Source organism: Nothobranchius furzeri, chromosome 12 (genome assembly GCF_043380555.1).
Source record: "Nothobranchius furzeri strain GRZ-AD chromosome 12, NfurGRZ-RIMD1, whole genome shotgun sequence".
Classification (NCBI taxonomy): domain Eukaryota; kingdom Metazoa; phylum Chordata; class Actinopteri; order Cyprinodontiformes; family Nothobranchiidae; genus Nothobranchius; species Nothobranchius furzeri.
In genome coordinates, this window is record NC_091752.1 from 57,426,735 (window position 1) to 57,449,472 (window position 22,738).

General features: G+C 43.7%; 1 protein-coding gene across 2 annotated transcripts in view; it reads right to left on the reverse strand.

Moving 5' to 3' along the window:
- Positions 1 to 22,738, reverse strand: part of prkar1b (protein kinase, cAMP-dependent, regulatory, type I, beta) — a 99,449-nt gene that overhangs the window by 30,856 nt on the left and 45,855 nt on the right. The gene's annotated exons all lie outside the window — the stretch shown is intronic.

A 22,738-nucleotide genomic window follows, 5' to 3' on the forward strand; every position in this document is an offset into this window, starting at 1 on the left:
CAGAGCTGCATTAGAATCCATATTTTCTTCTCGATCAAGCTAACAGGACTCCCTCAGCTGACGTCATTTGGTTTGGCGAAAATAAATAAATAAATAAAAATAACTTTCTCACAAAAATGACTCTAAAAGCCTAAATAATTTCTGTATGTGTAAAAAAATTCTTTAAAACAACTTTCTATTAAGTTTCTATAAACAATGGTTCATGGTTGTGATGCACTGATATGAAATTTTTGGGCTGATACCGATATCCAATATTAAGATCACTGTCATGGCCGATAACCGATATTTGCAGATGCCGATATACTGACATTAATGCTTCTAAAATCTGCAGATTTTGCCTAGAATGAAAATTATTAAAGCTAAAAGAATTTACGTTATGTACACACAATACACACATTACGGTTCTGAGATGATTTCATTCACTGTTCACATGACTAAACAATTACACATCACCCCCCTCACCCTCTGAAACAGGCAAACAAATGGAGACAAGATGGAAAAAATATTGGTTGTTAATATTGGCCCGATTTTATTTATCGAACCGATACCTATATATTAAAAAATGACTAACATCGGCCGATACCGATATAGATGCCGATATATTGTCCATCCCTACTTCATGGGAGTCTCAGACTTGCAACTTGCTCTTTAAAAAAAAAACGAGTCTGATCAGTTTGCTGCAGCAATTCAGCTAAGCCAGCCAACACCAAAAGAGTCTCCTTGAATCGCGGTATGATCTGCTTTCTCTTCCTACTTTTATGGACGTAGCAGCACTACAGGTGTTTTGTAGAAAAAAGTCACTGCTGCTGGCACTCATGTGCCATGCAATCCATCCATCCATTTTCTGAACCCGCTAGTTCACGTAGGGTCGCAGGGGGGCTGGTGCCTATCTCCCGCGGTCAATGGGCAATCAGGCAGGGTACACCCTGGACAGAGTACCAGTCCCACGCAGGGCAACACAGACACACACAGGACAAATAATCATGCACACACACACACACACTCACACCTAAGGACAATTTAGACAGACCAATCAACCTAACAGTCCTGTTTTTGGACTGTGGGAAGCCGGAGTAACTGGAGAGAACCCATGCATGCACAGGGAGTACATGCAAACTCCACGCAGAAAGATCCCGGGCTGGGGAGCGAACCCAGGACCTTCTTGCTGCAAGGCAACATCTCTAACCACTGCGCCACTGTGCAGTCCGCCATGCAATCCCTGTTACTGAAAACAGTAGTACACTGAGTAAATGATTAAAAATATGAGCGACAAGGCTACATTTACATTTATTCTTAATATTAACACATTTCTTATTAATTTAAGTGGTAAATGACAATTATTAAAATATTTTAATATTAACACATTTCTTATTAATGTACTTTTTAAACAAGTGATGTTTTATGGCAAAACAACTGAAAAAATTACATAAATACAGAAAAAAAGAAACGCATTAATGATTTAAAAAATACTCAAGGGACAACTCTAGTGTGTTCTCCTGTTCTCTTAATGCCTTTTTGCATGTGCCTTCATGGGCGATGTACCCCGCATGACACAAATTCTCTAAATAAGGTATTAGAGTTATTATAATATTTAGTGATTGTAATGATGAGGCAACAGTAGGTCAGAAGGTAGAGGGGGTTGCTCCGTAATCAGAAGGATGTAGGTTCAATCCCAGCTCCATCCAGGCTAACTTCCCCATGTTGGACTCAAATGGCAGCATTGGCCAATTAGTAGATTATCATCACCTGCAGTGTGTGAATGCGTGAGTGCATGAATATTGAAAAGGACTTTGGGTACCTTGGCAGTGCCATCTAAATCTAATCAATATTTAAATTTTTTTCTAATGGTAAATGGTGGGAAGCCCACACATTACAGAGCACATGAGGGCTCCATGGGGAGAGGCCACAACGGGGCACAACGGGAAGCACATGTGTGTGGGTCTAGGGTACTGCCGTGAAATGCGGGGCACATAAGAGCCCCGCGGATAGAGGCTACGGTGGTGCCACAGCGGGAAGGACACGTGCCGACCAAGGTACCATCGTGAAATGTGGTGCAAATAAGGGCCCCATGGACAGAGGGCACAGTGGGGCCACAGCGGAAAACACACAAGTGCGAGCCAAGGTACCGCTGTGAAATGCGGGGCACATTAGGGCTCCACAGTGATTGCCCACAGATGCGGACCAAGGCCTTTTGGGCCCCTACATGGCCCCAAATAATGGGGCCTACACGTGCCTTAAATTTCACGATGGCTGTGGGTTCCACTGTGGGCAACCCTTTGAGGGTCACATTTTTGCCCAGAGAGATCCCACATAGGGGCCCTAACGGGCATGTTTTCTGGGTTGTGGCTGGATTTCTTGTTGTTCTTTTAGGTTGGCAATGACTGCCTCTCTCTGTCATCCACCTCCTCCCTCTCTCTTAATCTCCTACCCAGCACAGCAGTTTATTTGTTCAGCAGCAAACATCTTATCTGTTACATTACTAGATCAACACACAGCAACACCATTACTCCACTAAAACCAAAAGGCTCCACGGTGTGCTGCCATGTCTTTTTGCTTCCTAATGTTTATGTTTATGTTTATGTATTTAGCAGACGCTTTTGTCCGAAGCGACTTACAAGTGATAATCGGCATGTTGCCCTTGAGGCTAACAACAACAATAACAACAACATTGACATCCATCATGGAGAGGAGGGAACAAGGAGTGGACAGTAGAGGGGGGGACAGGTGCAGGGAGGGTGCTAGTTTAGAAGATGCTCTCTGAAGAGCAGGGTCTTCAGGAGTTTCTTGAAAATTGAAAAGGAAGACCCTGTTCTGGTAGTGCTTGGTAGGTCCTTCCACATTTGTGGAACGATGCATGAGAAGAGTCCGGATTGTCCTGAACGTCGTGTAGGCACTGCTAGCCGACGATCTTGTGATGACCGGAGCGGCCGGGCCGGGACGTAAGCCTTTGTAAGAGGATTCAGGTAGATGTGAGCCATACCATCTCGGACTTTGTATGTTAGTGTTAGCAAGTCAAATTTGATGTGTGCTGCTAGCGGTAGCCAGTGGAGCTCAATGAACAGAGGGGCGACATGTGCTCTTTTTGGCTGATTGAGGACCAGATGCGCCACTGCGTTCTGGACCATTTGAAGAGGTCTCACAGTACAGCCTGGAAGACCAGTTAAGCCCCCTTCAGACAGGCCATGAAAAACGGAAATGTTCAGGACTCTGTCCGTAAGACCTTTGTGTCTGAATACAAACATCCGGATAACCTTTTCCGTAATTAAACCGGACGACGCCCCTAGTAACAGGTCCGGACTTGTCACGGACAGGGTGGCTGCTTCAGACTGGTGAGGTCGAGTTCCGGACAGAGAGGAGGGGGAGGAGGAGGGGACCGGAGGACGCTGTGTGCACCTAGATAGCTCACTCCTGTAGCATGCAGCGAACCATGGCAGCACGCCTCCTACGTATCGTCACCTAGACGTGCGAATGAGCGCTGCACACCACTTCCGTGATCCTTTCAACCATTGAGCTTCATCATCCAGGTCTCTTATGCGTCTGTGTGTGCGCAGAATTATGCTTAACATAAGTCCGATCAGTGAGAGGATTTCTATCTCTTCGTCTGCCATATTTGACTGAATGGATTTGTTTGGGTAAATGACGCATGTATGCCTGCCGCACTATGTCTCCCCCCCCACCCCCACCCCCACCACTTCAGACATCTGGAACTTTTCCCTGCTGTGTGAAGGCAGCCGAAAGGACAAGTTCAGGTACAAAAGTGGTGTGTCTGAAAACACAGTTCTGGTTAAAAACCGGACTGAATTGTCCACACATATTCCAGAATGTCAATCTGAAAAGGGCTTTAGAAGGGTATTGCAGTAATCGAGGCAGGAGATGACAGTAGATTGCACCAGGAGCCGGGTGGCATGTTGTGTTAGGTATGGTCTGATCTTTCGTATGTTATACAGCGCAAAGCAGCATGAACGAGCAACAGACGCAACATGATCTTAAAAGGTCAGGTGTTCATCAATCACAACACCCAAATTTTGAACTGCCTTTGAAGGAGCCTGAGATAGGAAGTCATTTTGGATTATTGTGCTGTAGGGATGGTTTTGCTGGGATGACAAGTAGTTCAGTTTTAGAGAGGTTGAGTTGGAGATGGTGGGATTTCATCCATTTTGATATGTCAGAGAGACAGTTTGATATTCGTGCAGAGACAGTGTGGTCGTCCGGTGGAAATGACAGATAGAGCTGGGCGTCGTCTGCACAGCAATGGTAGGAGAAGCCATGTGATCGAATGATCTCACCCAGTGAGGTGGTGTATATGGCAAAGAGAAGAGGTCCTAGTACAGAGCCCTGGGGGACTCCTGTGGCAAGATGGTGCATGGTAGAGGATTGTCCAAGCCAAGATACACTGAATGATCATCCTGTGAGGTACGATTCAAACCAGGCGTGTGCTTTCTCTGTGATGCCCATGCTAGAGAGTGTGGACAAAAGGAAGCCATGGTTGACAGTGTCAAATGCAGCCAATCAGTTGAGTAGGATAAGCACTGAGGATTTGGCAGTCGCTCTAGCTTCTTTTAAGGATTCTGTCACTGCTAACAGAGCAGTTTCAGTGGAGTGGCCCTTTTTGAACCCAGATTGGTAAGGGTCAACCAGACAGTTTTGTGAGAGGTATTCTGTGATCTGCTTGAAAGCCACTTTTTCAATGATTTTGTACAGAAAAGGGAGGAGAGAGATAGGTCGGTAGTTCTCCACATGATTAGGAGGAAGAGATGGTTTTTATAACAGCGGTTTAACCTGAGCATGCTTGAGAGAGAGGCGTTGCCTGCTGGTGGTGGTCGGAGGGACTGGTGGCGCCAGTGCTCGGCAGCCTCGCCTCTGTCAGTGCGCCCCAGGGCAGCTGTGGCTACATTGTAGCTCATCCCCACCAGTGTGTGAATGTGTGTGTGAATGGGTGAATGACTGATTGTGTTGTAAAGCGCCTTGGGGGGTTCTAGGACTCTAGAAGGCGCTATATCAAATACAGGCCATTTACCATTTACTGGATGTCAGTGAAGCGTTGATCACATGTGTGACTGCTGCAGCTACTGTAGGAGCAATAGCTTGGAGCAGCTTAGTCAGAATGGAGTCAAGTGGGCATGTAGTAGGGCGGCTGCACGTGAGAAGCTTGGACACACAGTTCTCAGTGAGAGGGGAAAAAGAGGAAAATGAAGCAGTAGGGCTTGAGATGGTTGGGCTAGAAGGAGTTTGTGGCAGCGAATGCTCAGGAATGGCCAGTTGGGTAAACTGTTTGCTTATAGCTTCCACTTTGTCAGTGAAGAATGAGGCAAAGGTGTCAGCTGATAGATTGTTGGTAGGAGGTGGAGACAGAGGGTTGAGCAGAGTTTTGAATGTCGAAAATAGTTTCTGAGTCATTAGAGCTGAGAATTTTGTCAGTGTAGAAAGCTTTCTTTGCATCAGTGATGCTGGCAGAGAATGAGGACAGTAATTCCTGAAATTTCAATAGATCACCAGGATCTTTTCTTTTGTGCCATTTCCGTTCCGCAGCTCTAAGATTGGTGCGTAGAGACAGGAGGGTATCATTTTGCTAAGGGTGCGAATGAGAGGATCTAGCAGGTCTAGTGGCTAAATGGCACAAGTTGTTAAGACAAGAGAAGAGTGTGGAGCAGAGTGACTCGGTGGCATCATTCACTTCATAAGCAGAGAATGTGCTGGGAGATGGAAGAGTGGAGGCAACACGAGAGGAGAAGTGGTTGGGTGCCAGACTGCGGAGGTTGCGGCAGAATGAGACCATTGGGGAGGAAGCAGTGGACCTCCCTTGTAGAGTCGTGCTGAATTGGATTAAGTAATGATTGGAAAGATGCAGCGGTGTGACAGAGATTGTGTCTATGGCAGTTTTTGGTGAAAATGAGGTCAAGTGCTTTTCCAGCTTTGTGAGTTGGAGGACTTTGTACTAGTTTTAGATCAAATGATGACATTAGTGACAGGAAGCCTGATGAGCTGGGACTGTCCAGGTGAATATTCATGTCTCCAAGGACCATTGCGGGACAGTCGTGCTCAGGAATGGAGGAAAGCAGGGTTTCGAGTTCATCAAGAAAGTCTACGAGTTGACCTGGTTGGCGATATATGACTGGGCTGCATGGTGGCACAGTGGTTAGCACTGTTGCCTCGCAGCACGACGGTCGCAGGTTCCAAACTCGGCTGCAGCCTTTCTGCGTGTTCTCCCCATGCATGCGTGGGTTTCCTCCGGGTTCTCTGGTTTCCCCCACAGATCACAACATGCCCTATGGGTTATAAATTGTAAGTCACTTTGGATAAAAGCATCTGTGAAATGAATAAATATAAACATAAACATATGACAACCAAAAAGAATTTTTTCGGTACAGTTACCTGGATGGCATGGTATTCAAAGGAGTTGTATTTAGTGATGGATAGCAACTGACTGTATATCCATTTGTTGGAAATTAACATGCCCGTTCCACCACCTCGGCCAGATGCACGAGAAGTGTGGGAGAAAGTGTGGTTAACTGAGAGAGCAGATGGGGTAGCATTGTCACATGGTTTGATCCAGGTCTCAGTGAGTCAGTGCATCGAGTAACAGGTGGTTTGCATATGCGGTACTGAAGTCAGCTTTGTTTACAGCTGATTGGCAGTTCCAAAGTCCCATAGACAGGTGGATGTCTTCGGGGGGAGTTGGTTTTAGCGAGCGGAGGTTTTGAAGGTTGCGAAAGCGGTTTGCTGTGTGTGACCTTCCTCTGAAGCCAGCGACCACAGGTATAGGATAATGGCACATTTTGCAAGGTGTCGATTGAGCAGCATCAGGGTCAAGCTTGTTTGCTCTGTGGACACGCGCAGGTAGACACGTATGTCTTTACCCCGGAGTGTCTTACACCGGAGGGGCTGAGACACAAGGGCTGACGCTTCCGCTGACGCTTCAGTTATGCCAGCAAATTTATGCTGTGCTACTATTTGGAAACAGGTGTTCATGCAGCAGCTGATTGCAATGGTCAAGACCTAGATCACCTGATGAGTGTTTTCAGGGAGGGGAGAAACAGCTCGTTCACGGCCGCTGATTGCACTTATTGTTTTCAGTTGGCCCAAAATGGGCCACAGAATGTTGACTTACACAATACCTAGAGGGTTAGCCAATCCAAAATGCTCCCTTTGTCAGGGCAGAAGTGGGTTTGTAATGAACAGAACAGTCAACAACTGCACAGCATACGTAGACTTCCAGATGCTCCAGCTTGTGTCTCATCTTGGCTACAATGGGCCACCGGTTTGGCTTGCAAAGTGTATGCCTTAAGAACTAGAAGGATTCATTTTCACTGCCACTGTTGATTATAGCTCAGGGAGGTGAGTCAGAACAATGGTCTTTGTTTTGCCAGTCTGAAGATAAAAATATAAGAATGATTGCCTGAGATAAACCAGTCAACAGTAATAATGTTTTGCTTTGCTAACAAGATCATTTTTACATGGTTTTCTGCAAAATGTAATAAACAGAGAAAGAATTAAAATAGTATTCATGTATTTCCAAGAGTCCTGCAGGCGGGAGACCTGGGAATGTTAAATAGAAGGCATTTTTAACCCAGTTTACCTAGAATTAAAAGCTTTCATAAGACTGGCCACATTCTTAAAAACCTTAAGTGGCAGGTTGCTATGAATAACACATAGCACCATACAGGTTTTTGTTTAGCTGCTGCTGATTAGTCAGCATAACATTTAAAGCTTAAGTTAATTCACAAATATGAACATGCAAACATAAATTAGACTTCCACAAGAGAAAAAAATCATGCTGTTGAGGCTGAGATGGAAGCTGGAAAACAGCTTTACGAGGCTAAGTGCTGCAGTTTTACGTCCAGTGCTTCATGCTGTGCACAACAAGCCAAAGTTACTCACATGGAACAACCAAGTCACCCCACAGAGCCAGCTGCTTGTGTAGGCACAACAGTTTTCGCTTTCAAATTACATTTCCAATTACATAACCATTCAAGCAAACACATGAGTGATGCACTCACAAGCAGACATACACACCGATAACAGGGTGATGAAGAGACAGACAAAGGGCGGAGATGAGGAAGGAATAAGTGGTGGTGAAGAACTCTGGAAAAATATTTACAACATAAAAGCTCTTGGCTCTCTCTGGAGTGTGGGCAAAATGGTGTTAATGTTAAAAACGGACCACATTATGAAAATAGCTACCACTAGCTCCAACCCTCAATGCTCCTCCCCCTTTCCACACTGAGGTGACATGCGCTGCTTCATTGTGGCTGCAGGAACTGAAGTAGGGATAGTCCCAACCTACCACCCCACCAAGTTGACACTTATGTTGTGTTGTCTGAAGTCTGTTGCATATCTGTCAGAGGTGGGGTTTTTTTGCAGAGCAAAGCTGCCCTCCTGGTGGGAGGGTAGCTCTGAAGTGCATTTTTCCCTCCACCTGAACCAATCCTCATGTAACCCCTCTTACCTCTATTAAGGTAGCGCGACTCAGGGTTGCGAATGACCACAGTCACCAATTCTTGTCATGTGTCTTGCCCATGTATGTCTGATCTCTGAATTGTGTGTACTGAAACTCTAATTTCCCTCTGGGATTAATAAAGTATCTTTGATTTGATTGATTTGAAAGCAGGAAACGCAGGCGGTGGCAAGCAGTTTTACCATTTAATCAGCAATCGGACCTCTCTGTAGTTCTTTTTTTTATAGCAAGTTGCAAATTGAACAGAAACATGTTGCACTAAGTTTCTACAGAATAAAGACAGGGCAAAGTTATTTGTCTTTTCTTTGTGCTGATCCAAAATAACAATCCGATCCCTGACTGAAAATCGCGATCTGATCCGAACCGTGAAGTTTTTGATCTGTTGCTCCACTAAATGACAAGAACGAAAACTCTAAAGGCAACAAAAACTAAAATAATACAAATTTTGCCTTTTTTTACTCAGATACAAGCAAAAGAGTAGAAATTGATGATACTGCACATAATTTCTGTCAACATAACATCTGATCAACATAAGCTGGAGAACACAATTCTTGTGCACATACCGTATGTCATGAAAGTGAATGAATACCTTTATAATTCTTACAAGGATTTAATAGTGATTTAGGTTGATTTTTTCCTAAGAGACCTGATGATCCCGTCTGCATTTCTGCAGGTCTCCAGAGGTTTACTGATGTAGAAAACTGTCATTTATTGGAGGGAGTACACTGTCCGAACCTCACACCTGACTATGGATGGTTTATAAGGGGTGTAAAACCGGACACATCCTCTTATCTCAGGTATAAATGTGTGTCTCAGTATGTGTGTAGTTCAGGACCCAAACACCTGCTCGGTGTGACCTTTAAACTTCTGCTGAAACCTGGTGAAATCGACAGCATTTATCAGACCAGCCAAGAGTATGTTTGAAATATGATTGATAACTCTGAGTTTCACATGCAGGCTGAACATGAAGTACCCCCCTATCATTTCCTGCATTGGCCCCTGATAGTAAATAGACGGGGAAACGCCACACAGGTCTGCATCACACAGAAAATTAGTGCTGATGGACTCAGCCATCTTGGTCCACAACTGGGGAAAGCTGTTGTAAATTTAGCGTCCAGGGTTAGGGTCACGGCAGAGTATGTTTCAGCTAGTAGAAGCTAATCATTAGCATTAGCCAATCGCCAATCAGAGGCAAGATATTTGAATATCAGGAAAAAGGTTTCCAAATCCTACCGTCTTCTGCAAACCCTCTCCTGTGGCTAACTTCTACTTCTTGAAACAGAAACGCCAGAGCATTTTTACCACAGAGATCGACTCACAAAGCATTCATTTATACGAGAAACCACTCCAAATGTGTTAAAAAATGAGTGAACTTGGTCTCTAAGACTTTCTTGTGGTAATTTCCCTAGTTTGTGACTGACTCCATTAGAGCACTTACTGTCAGAACAGAAGTCATCAATTATAGTATTATTACAGCAATTAAATTATTGTTTTTGTCCTTTTGCTGAGTCTCACAGTGTGAGCTTTTATGGTCAACACTAACTGGTGTTAAAAGAGTATAAAGTTAATTCATTAGAATAACTTTATTTCCTTATTTTGAGAAACTTTGACATACTCTAAACAGATGTTGTGTTTGCTGCAGCTGGAACACCGCTAACAGATGAGCGAGGAATGTATTCCTCATTTTATATGCAGCAGCCTGAAGCAGACAAGATGACTGACATGCATTTATTATCAGTGGAAAACTACAACAACCAAAACATAATAATAATACACTTTTTAGGCTGCAACGGACACTTTTAGTGTTGAGACACAACATTTTCAGCCTGGAACTGAGCTTCATGAGGCTAAATAAATCTTCTTTATAGCCAGTGGAACACTGGGTTTCTTCAGATTTGATTTAAAATGTAATGAGGAGAGAAAAGGTCTGACTAACATGTAGCCAAAACCATCCAGCTGAACGCCAGCTTCAGGGAAACCAATCCTGTCTGAGGGGATGGAGAAAGGTAGAGCACCTTACATTTTAGATATACTCAGAAAGAATCTTTGAACTATAATATTTGAATAGCTCAGAACCAGACCCATCTGTGATTTTACATGTCCATTCAGCTTATTCCCACTTTTGGTTTCACACTACATTGGTGGCCTTGTAGTGACAGAGGTTGTCTGTTTTCCTTTCAGTGCGTTGCTTGGTGTGTGAGGTGAGACTAGGCTGTTTTACATCTCCAGCTGATGATCCAACACACACCACCTGCTGGTGAAGCGATGATGTCAGCCTAAAAACATCACAAACAGGCCAGATCCTGCTGCCTCTCCTTTTCTCTTCTTCACTTCTCTCATATTCGCTACTGCCATTAGGCTGCTCTGATGTTCTTCAACATAAATAAACTCATATTTTTCTTCCTCTATTTTAACTTGTTCTCCATTCCACGATGACAGCCAAAATCTTTTTTTTAACAATCAGGGATTTTCACACTTTCCTAATGTCCCTCTCTCATGTTTTTAGCCCTAGGGGCAGGAAAAAGCGAGCTCTTCCTCCACTTAAGAGGGAAAAGGGTCAAGTTGAATCAGGCACTGACAGGACTAAGCCTCTGCCCTCGGATGCATCTACAGCAGACGTGTCGCTGCAGCAAAGGTAAAACCCTCCTTCACCATAATGGAAAGCTAAAAATAAGCAATTCCACCTGAAGAACATAAAATACAGCATCAGTAGAAAGTTACCTGTAACCAGTAACCAGTAACCTGTAGCTATCTGCCTTTTTTACAAACACACATAAACTGACACGTTGCTGAACATCAAAAGGAACTCCGCCATCCTGAGGGCATGATTTTTCCTCTCTTTTATCCTCACACCCACCCTTCATTCCCACCATGCAGACAACAAGAACCAGAACAAGATCAGCATTTAAGATCAGGATGCAAATTGCCCTTTGTTGGTGTTTAAACCTGAGAGGTGTTTACACAACATGGCACATTACACATACATGCTCAAACACATATGCATACTGAAACAGAGGAGAGGAACAGAGAAAACGAGGGAATGGATAAGTAGGCGACTAAAGCCCGGATCACACTGTGCGAGTTTTGGCCAACTCCCTGTCCTGAGCAGAATCGTGACAGAAGATGGTCAACGGCAGGGTGATTTGCATATATATGCACCATGCTGTGAACGTCCAGTGTGACTGGCTCTGCGACAGCTTTCTGAGCCGTCTCACAACCAAATCAGCCTCAAAAAGTTTTCAAGCACTGCTTGAAAACCTACGACTACTGCCTGCAACCGACCAATGAATACACACCTTTGGGACGCCGCAGCAGCAAGACTCCGCCTCTCTGAGCTTTGGTTTCAATTCATGTTGGAAATGCAGATTATAAACTACACACCAGTTTTTATTTCTGCTAATAGCCCAAGTTAAACCGCAGTTATACTAAAATAATTAACCTACATTTGTAGACCATCAGAAAAACTGTGAAAACTGTGATTCTGGGATCTGTGAGAGCTGAGAGGAGATGAGCTCACCAACACAAAAACATGAGATCCCTTTTCTGTTGGTGTAAATCTCTCATTCAACTGATGAGGATGGTTCAGTAGCGTTTTGTTGCAGAGAGAGAGGATACTCTGCTCTGTGACAGCGGGTGTGAAGCGCTCACGAAGCAGAGCTGCGGAGTACACGGTGAGACGGAATTCACGGCAAAAGTTTAGATATTGCAGCAATCTGTGACAGATTACTTCTCTGTAGGTTAGAGGGTTTTTATTGACTAAGGAGGATCAGAAGGATGAATGTCCAACAGACAGTTCAGCTGTTTATCTGGAAGACGGGAAAAGGAGACCCGCAGCCAGAGTCTGAGGCCAAAGCGAGGCTTTTTAAAACGATGCTTCCTCTTTGAGGAGGATGAGCTGGGTCATGAGCATTAACGGCGACGCTTTATTTTATCTTTTCAGATATGGTTTGGTTAGTGGTCTGCTGACGTATGCTTTCAGGAAGTGCACTCATGATGTTGCGTTTCCTTCAGGAGCGAGTTGTTGTGCGGTCTGCCTCACCGTATGTTCCACCTTTCTGGAATTCTCACAGTGTGACATGAACGATCCTGTGCAACGGCCAAAAATTGCAGAGAGTGATTCGGGCATAAAAGGATGGAATTGGAGGAGACAATAATACATTTTATTTCAACAGCGCCTTTCTGAACACTCAAGGACACTTTACAGACAGAGATAAAATACACAACAATAAAAGATAAAACAGCATAAAACAAACAGAGAGATTGGAGCAAAGAGAGTAACTATTGGAATGCTAGACGGAACAGGTGGGTTTTGAGTCTGGCTTTAAAGAGAGTGAGGGAACCAATGTTACGGAGGTCAGGAGGGAGGGAGTTCCAGAGGTGGGGAGCAGAGCATCTGAAGGCCCTGCTCCCCAGAGTGACCAGACGGAAAGGTGGGACAGAGAGGCGGATGGAGGAGGAGGACCTGAGGGAACGGGTGGAGGTTGAAGGATGAAGGAGGTCTGAGAGGTACGGGGGAGCTAGGTTATGGATGGCTTTGAATGTATATAGCAGAATTTTGAATTGGATTCTGGAAGTGACTGGGAGCCAGTGGAGCTGCTGAAGAACAGGGGTGATGTGGTGGAAGGAGGGAGTTCTGGAAATGATGCGGGCTGCCGAGTTCTGGAGAAGTTGGAGTTTATGGAGGGATTTGTGAGGAAGACCGAAGAGAAGAGCGTTGCAGTAGTCAATACGGGAAGTGATGAGGCTGTGGACAAGGATGGCGACCGAGTGAGTAGTGAGTGAGATGGCTTCTGATGACCTGATAAAACTTGATTTTGTGTATGAATGTATCTTTGTGTATGTGTGTTGAAAGCTCATTCAACAGCACTTACAGCAATGAGGTAATGGTGCTTTGGGTGCTTGCAGGGAGCTGACATTTGACAGATAAAAGGCCTGCTCAACTCCAAAGAGATAGCTTCATCCTCCACAGAGTTTAGACCAGTGTGAGGTTGAGCAACTGAGTAGCACCTTAAAATAATATGACATTTATTTCATTTTATTTTGGATATTCTGGCAAACATCTCTTGGTGGCTTCTCTAAAGTGACTGAGCCGTGATTGGAATCATTCAAAAACAATGTATGGGGCTCCAGAAGGAAGAAGTTGTTTAACAGCGCTAGCAAATGATGTTGCCTGTACCTAAACAGGTGAGGCGTCCAATAAAAGCTGTATTTAAACTGATCCAATCACAAATGTTTTAACCGAAAAGCTTTAACAAAACCAAAAGTGACAAAGAGGAAATGAAAGCCTATAAAAAGCACGTAGTACTTCAGTTGGTCTAAAGTTTTCAGAAGTATGTTTTAGAGTTTTTTATCAATTTGGAATTTCATCTAAATTAATTCTGCTGATTTCTTTTCGACAAGTTGTTAATCCTTAAAACAAACCTTCCTTTGTGCACACTCTATCCATGCCCTGTGGATAAGTAACCAACCATGTTTTGTAACTTGAACAGTAACATAATGGTATCCGAATACCTGCAACTTACACTCTATGAACACCACACACTCGCAGAGCATCAAAATGTGCTGAGCACATCTAATCTAAATGAAACTCAAACGGAGTGACATCGAGAGGGTCATGGGAGAATTAACACACTATATCAGGACTGTTGTCTGTGCCTGCACACTGAAACCTGTCGCAGTAGCATAGACAAAGCAGACGTGGTGTATACAATAGGAGGCCTTGGGGCAAACCAGGCACTAGGTGTGGTGGTGGTCAGCATGTGGGTTGTGCTTTGGGCCTGACGGAGCTACCAACATCATGTTCTACATGTTCTCAGATGGGCTCTACACTGTTAATATTTTATATCTTGCACCATTTCTGCACAAAGGTAAGTAAAAGCCTATGCTCAAGTGCAAAAACACAAACAGATGCAGACTCACATAAAGAGCACTGATGTTATAAACATCTGAAAGGACAGAGATGAATCACAGATAGCTGGAAAACTGTCCTGTATGCACTCAGGGGTAAAAAGGCCTCTAAACACCAACATGCTTCACTACTCTTGGAAGGATTTAACAGGAAAACAGATGGAATAGAGGACAAAGAAGGAAAAGACGTGGAAAATGCTTTGGAAGAGGAAACAAAAGCAACATTTTCCAGTTATTTGTGGAGTTAAGTGTGTGTTTAGATGTGAGGCCCTGTGTGTGACAAAACATTTAGTCAAACACCAACTTCCTATAAATGATGTGCTGTTGCATGTGTATTCTGTGATGTATGGGTGTAAGGTTGAGCTGTTTGAGCAGAATAAAGAAGGGACACTGGAGGAGGTCAGACCACTGGTGAGTTAGCCCTCTGTGGTGGGGATGGTGGAGGCTCAGTGAGGCCTGCAGCTCTCCTGTGGTGACTGACCTCACCGCCTGGCCCCTGGCATTGTGGCAGCGGCACAAAGCCATGCAGGGGGACACAGTGAAGACTGAACATGATTGTGGGGGGAGGGACTGATGTAGTGTGGATGTAGACGTGAATGAGCCTGTATAACTGAGAGAACGGAAACGACGGCAACAACAAAAAGAGGAAAGATGGAGTGTACTGAGTTAGTAAATAGAAGACCATCAGGCTCTCAGGAAATGCAGGGACGGGAGCACAGAGTCGATAAGGGAACAGGAAACTGAATCTACACTCAAATAGACTCCAAACTAACCTACTATTTTATTGCAGCCCACTGCTGTTATTACCCAGCTAAATAACCACACTACCTTTCCATCTTAGCACAGAAAGGAGAGAAAAACACGAGCCACACTACGCGCTCAGTTTGAATCGATGTACTTTGTTTCCCCTCCTTAAGATTCTACAGGGGATGTTTAGACGAAGTAATAAACCTTAAGCTTACCTGTTTTATGTGTGTGAGCCAAAAACACCCCCTAGGGGCTGCCATGAGGTAACAACATTCTGTCACATTTTATGTTTACGCATTTAGCAGAAGCTTCTGCCCAACGTGACGGACAAATCAGATTTGAGAAGGTTCACATGTCCGTGTTAAGTAATTTGCCTCCAGTTAGTGTTAGTGAGCGGCCGTGGTGATGATCTGATTAGGCTGCAGAGTCCACTATCTCACCTTTTGCCCTCTCTAATGAGGCCATCACACAAGACAAATCTCACCCTGCTAATTGTTGCTAATGCCTGTAACATTTCTATCACTGACTGGTGTCCTTAATATTCTGTCTGCATTTTTCAAGCCTGCATCACACACAGAGCATCAGGACACCAAAGATGGCCCCTGTCAATCGGCAGGGCCATAGTGGGGAAGGTGCAGAGGTCAGGGTTTAAGGGTCGGGGTCAACTAATCAGTCACTTCATCAACTTATTACTCAGCCTGTTAATTAGAGGATTAAAGCAGGTTGGATGAAGAAAGCACCACCACTTCATCATTTAACTTAAGTTATGTGGTATTATCTGATTTGTGTGACCGTGTTTTACCATACATCAAATAGAAGCATCCAGTGTTAGTTTTGAAGCCATGTAAACAGACGGCAATGATCTTTTAAACCTTGCAAACTGCCCTGACAGCTCTAAAAATGGGATTAACAGGAAAACAAGTTTATCTTCATCTAGGCAGTTCAAATAGGTGCCCAGGGAGAGTGTGTGTGTACTGTCCCCCAGAAGAGCGGTTTGTGGTATGAGGGCGTTAGAATAATGCAGGCAGACACCTTGGTGAGTTTCTGTGTCTACTTGTTGCTTTCACAATAAAAACGCCGCAGCTCATCAAAGCCATTTAAACGCTGACAAGTAGACAGATTTTAGCACCTACACAGTTTAGTTCTATCTGATGTCTCCATTCATATCTCTAACAGTAGGAAGTTAGATAAAACCTTTTAAATCCGTGTTTATGAAGGCGATAGTGTCTCTTCTGACTATATCAAACTAATCTCAAAATCTTTTCCACCTGGGGAAGTGGTGAAAAGATAGACTGGTAAATGAGGGTGTGCCTGACAAACAGGCTGAATCTGCTGTATAATGAGATTGGTACAGACCTTTTTTGCACTGCACCCTTTCACTGAAGCAATGTTCACTTGAGAACTAGATTTGTTCCATTTGTTAAACTGCTTGGAACGCTATAGGCAGCAGGTTGCCGTGGTTCTGATCGTAACGCGTCACTGATTTGTGGGACACTTTTCTCGAGGGACGTGGATGCTGTGCTGTAGGAATGTTTTCAGCTGGTACTGCTGCCACTTTGCAACATCTGTTATGATGTGTAACCATGCCAGCAGGGATGTTGTTTACAAGTGAAAGCAGCTGAATGAGTTTTCCAAAGCCCAAGTAATGCCTGCAATAAGACCTCAAAACTTGAGCAGTGCACAAGCAGACATGATGGATTTGAGGCAGGAATGGAAGAAGTTTAACTTTCTTTTCTCAACTGTTATCAGAAGCTTAAGGCTAAAAGATGTAAACGCCCAAAGAGGCAAGAATATTGGGAATGCAGTATTAAGTGTTCTACTGCAGTAGTATTTACCCAAGCTTCAGGCCTAGTCCACACGTAGCCGGGGTTTTTTAAAACTAATATCCGCCCCTCCAAAAACTTGCATCCACACCACCTCGTTTTAAAAAAAAAACTCTGTCCACACGTACCCGGATAAATACGTTGTTAAGGACATGCCAGACCTGTAGGCGGCAGTACTTCCCCCGTTTTTAACCTCGTCCTTCGTCTGTGGTCTTCCACAAGGAGCAGTAATTCCGCTTGCAAAAACAAACAAGCAGAAAGCGCTTGGACAATTAAAGCGAGCGCAGCTCTGAGGGCATCCATGCTGTCGGCTAGTGTAAACACAGGTCGCACACGTGATGTCAGCATTTTTTTGTCGCGGAAAGTGACATTGCGGACCTTAAAACTCCGGTTTTGTCCGTCCACACGCAGACACCCAAAACGGAGAAAACGCAGATCTTCACTTTGGCCGGAGTTTTTAAAAAGATCCGTTTTCGTGTGAAAAAACTCCGTTTTCGTGTGGATGACAGGCCAAAACGTAGGAAAATATCTACGTTTTGGCAGATCCCCGGCTACGTGTGGACAGGGCCTCAGACTACACAATCAAACAAACACTGTCAACAGAAGAATGACTTTGCTAACACACAGGGGATTTCAGGACAAACAGCATCTCTGTAGACACAACCATGAACCGTTAGCTACGAGTTTCCATCCACATCTGTAGAGAGACTTCACCTGATGAAAGTGATGCCATCTGCTTAGTTTTAGCCAGGCCACAAAATCTACCTAAAGCCAATCAAATATCTCTGGAGATTTCAGCTAAGGCTCAGTCTCTAATGTTTCCCACATTCTGTTCATGACGTTGTCGTTAATAGATCAAAATAGCAGAAGGTCCATTCTACTTCAGAGCTCAATGAGTCCATTTTGAGATAGGAAGGGTAAATGGCATCTTTGTTGCCTTCATTAAAATAAATGTCTTGTTATGAGGTAAGTGGTGGGCGACGGTGGCACAGGAGTTAAGTGCTCACCCCGTAATCGGAAGGTTGCAGGTTCGAGCCCCACTCAGTCTGTTGCTGTCGTTGTGTCCTTGGGCAAGACACTTAACCCACGTTGCCTGCTGGTGGTGGTCGGAGGGACCGGTGGCGCCAGTGCTCGGCAGCCTCGCCTCTGTCAGTGCGCCCCAGGGCAGCTGTGGCTACATTGTAGCTCATCCCCACCAGTGTGTGAATGTGTGTGTGAATGGGTGAATGACTGATTGTGTTGTAAAGCGCCTTGGGGGGTTCCAGGACTCTAGAAGGCGCTATATCAAATACAGGTCATTTACCATTTACCATTTAAAAGTACAGTTTTGTATTTTACAATGCCACAATAATGCCAATATCATCATGAATACTTATTTTTGTTTTTAACAGATTGCAATACATCTGAGTCTGAAAATGAAACCATAGCTTCACAAAAATGTGTTTCATTGAAATTTGTAAGACAGAAAAATGTGTGAAGGTTTTATTTCGAGCAGCTGAGGAGATGTCAACAGAATACACACAGACACACACGGCTGGTGGAGCTCAAAAACATTCAGGCCATAAAGTTTGACATATGGAATGGTGAGTTAATCAAAGGCTCCACACTCCCAGCTGGAGCAGACACACTGGGAAAACACTTTGACATGCATACTTGAGAATGCTCCACTAGAGTGTGTGTGTGTGTGTGTGTGTGTGTGTGTGTGTGTGTGCGTGCGTGCGTGCGTGCGTGCGTGCGTGCGTGCGCGTGTGTGTGTGTGTGTGTGTGCGCGCGCGCGAGCGTGAGCATGTTTCTCCTGATAATGACTTTCCTCTCTGTGCTGGCAGAATTGGTGTGCCAGGTTAATGTTTTCATTTTTATCCTCTAGTATGAATGAATGACTTTCTAAAATACAAACTTAAAAGGATTCCTTAAACTATTTCTAGTTTCTTCCAACCTAGAGTGAGCAATAATTTCATCATTGATCTATCAATCGTTGTTTCCATGACAATATCACGACTACCAAATATAAATTTAGAAGGAAGGTTTTCCATCTTGTTACTTGGAATTCCATTTCTCCCACATGCCTCTAATGCATCACAGGCTCACACAGCAAACTTGACTAAAACGCTAGCAAGATTTCAGAGACGACCTTTTCAAAGGTTTGTTTATAGACAGATCATCTGGGCGTGGTTTGTGTTTTAGAATGGAGATCTTGAACAAATGCATTTGAACTAAGATTGTTTTTCACACAGATGAGCGACAGCTTCACAGCATGCCAACACACATGTGTAAGTGATAGGGTGGTTCAGAACTGCCCTAGCTCTTTAAAACTAAACATTATTCATTTATAAAAGAATTCCAGCGTGGACTTTTGTTGATGAATGGCCTAATGAAAGGGTGATCAACTAAATTACTACGCTAAACTTTGCTGTGTGTGGTTACTATTTTAATAGAAATTAAATATGCAAATAACTGATGACTTGATGGGTAATATTTTGTGAACTAATGTCCGAGGATTTTTGTACAAAGGAAGTCTGATCATTTTTTTTAGAATGGCTTTAGTAATCTCCCACACAAGCGTTTGGGTTTGCTTTAGTAATTCTGTTTGCAAATTAGTTTCCTGGCTTTAAACTGCTCAGCCAGATTGCACAGTAGTAATTTATACATTTATGTTGTTTTACCATCGTGATGAAGTGAGGGTTACACCTTTGAGTTTGTGCTAGCCTAGTGTTAAATGTTAACATGTGTTCAGGAGGTAACAGAAAGACCCAATCGCCCAGCCCTTCTTCCAACAAACACTGAACTACTGCAGCAAACATTTTAAAAACAAACCCTTTCTTGGCTGTGTTTTAGTCATCCACTTGTCCAAAAATGCCCTAAGTTCCACCTCACTCTTTTCTGTAATAAGCACAGTCATATCATCAATATCTACAGCAGAAAACCTATTTTTACTGCTGACAAGTACCCAATAAAACGAAATGTACCATAAAAAGTTGATATTTAGGTGTCAGAGAAATATTTCCTTATAAATAGTGAAACTTTAAATCCTTCTGAGTCATGTGGTTTTAGCTATAAATGATGACAAAGGAAAACGACTAATTTCGCATCACAAAAATAAAACCAACTAAAAATTTCTAATATTTTTCAAAACTCCTAAATAAACAGGAAACAAGACTAGCTTTGTTAAGCTTAAGAAACATACGTACATTGCTCAAAAGGCCAGCCTTGTCTCCTTAGATTCCTAGAAAACTGGCAAAGTATGTTAAGAAGATAAGATAGCTTGTGAATTAGAAGCAGTGTGAGACCGGATACACAACAAGAAGAGACCACAGAAAGAAGGTGAGAGCTGAAAAGAGAGCAGGGAGACAAAGAGGCCTTCATTGCTTTTAATCTTGCTCCTTACTGAAGAGGATGATAGTATAATATAGTGCTAATGAGGGAACAAATGTGTGGTGCTCAGATTACATAAGTGCTGAGTGACTAATCACTCAACACACACACACACACACACACACACACACACACACACACACACACACACACACACACACACACACACACACACACACACACACACACACACACACACACACACACACACACACACACACATGTCTACAGATTTGCACTGCAGGTTAAACTAGAGACGTAGTCTGATGATGGTGGTTTTAAAAGGAAAGTGAAAACTAGGCTTAAAGTTTACTTTGATATGGGATGTTGATTTATTCTCTTCATGATGAGAAGTTCCAACTGTCACAAGCTTCTGATACCATATTCATTAGAACATCTGAGGAGCCAAAGAGCCAGCTGCTTGCAGAGAGAGAGGAGAGCAAAAATGAAAGGCTGAGAGGGGGCTGTGCGCTCATCCTCCATCTGCTCATCTGCGTCAGTCCAAGGAAGTTCTGGCTCATCCAGAGAACGCTGGTGTACTTTAATCAATAATGTCAACATCCAAAGGTATAAACACAATGAGTTGTTTACCACTTTGAAGTCGAGTTGAGTTTCATATTTATCCAGGTATTAAAAGTTATAGTGAGTCACATAAAAGTCTTTTATAAAACCTGTTGAGACAGATGTGCATTTTTTACGTAAATCAGCCTGTTTTGACTGTGAAGGCACTCACCTGCCATCCAACCAGTGAGACCCTCGGCAAAAGCTACAAATATCAGAAAATGTCAGCTGTTTGATTACATCCACTTGCCTTTATCGATGGTCCGTAACACTCAGACGAGTACGCTGATTCAACAAAGATCGTTTTATTTAAGATGACATCTACTGGAGCTGTGCCCTGAGTGGGTATCAAGTTCATGCCCAACTCCACTCCTAGCCATCTAAATCAGCTGTAGGAAGTGGAAGGCCTTTCATGATGTAATCTGAACATAGGATCGATTCAAGAATGTGAAGATTGGACACTTGGAGTTATCGTTAGTCTGCTGGTAAAATTCATCCGTCCATAATTTACATCTATTTGTGTTGTTTTCTGTAGCTGACTACATTATATCAATCCATCCATCCATCTATTCATCCATCCATCCACCTATCTATTCATGCATTCATCCATCCATCTGTCCATCCACCTATCCATTCATGCATCCATCCATCCATCTACCTATCCATTCGTTCATCCATCCACCTATCCATTCATCCATTCACCTATCCATTAATGAATCCATCCATCCATCTACCTATCCATCCATTCATCCATCCACCTATCCATTCATCCATTCACCTATCCATTCATGCATCCATCCATCCATACATACACCTATCCAACCATCCATCCACCCATCCATCCACCCATCCAACCATCCATCCACCCATCCATCTACCTATTTATCTATCTACCTATCCATCTGTCGATCCATCCATCCATCCATCTATTTATCCATCCACATATCCACCCATCCAGCCACCTATCCATCCATCTACCTATCCACCCATCCATCCACCTGTCCATCCATCCATCCATCCATACACCTGTCAATTCATCCATTCATCCATACACCTATCCAACCATCCAACCATCCATCCACCTATTTATCTATCCACCTTTCCATCTGTCCATCTATCTATCCATCCACCTATCAATCAGTCCATCCATCCATTCATCCATCTACCTATCCACCCACCCATCCACCTGTCCATCCATCCATCCATCCATCCATCCATCCCTCCACCTATCCATTCATGCATCCATCCATCCATCCATCCATTCATCCACCTGTCAATTCATCCATTCATCCATACACCTATCCAACCATCCATCCACCCATCCATCTATCTTTTTATCTATCCACCATTCCATCTGTCCATCCATCCAACCATCCACCTATCAATCTATCCATCCATCCATCCATCCATTCATCCATCCACCTATCCACCCATCCAGCCACCTATCCATCCATCCATCCATCCATCCATCCACCAATCCATCCATCCATCCATCCACCCACCCACCCACCCACCCACCCATCCATCCATCCATCCATCCATCCATCCATCCATCCATCCATCCATCCATCCATCCTTTCACATATCCATCAATCCACCCATCCAACTCATTCCTAAGCTGATGTCGCTGAGATATAATGATATATCTCCATCACTGGATCTGTCCTGTAGTTTCCTTCTACTTCTTTTACAAAAAGCCCAAGAGCGGTCCATAATTCCAGCAAAGATTTTCCTGATTTTCTCTTGATGAAACCCTAAGGCCCTGACAACAGCATGTTCACACACAAATCCCATAAGGAATTTTTGTGTGTGCAACATCAATGTAGATGCTAACTGTGCATGGTGTGACAAGCAACCAAGAAAGCCTGTCCAA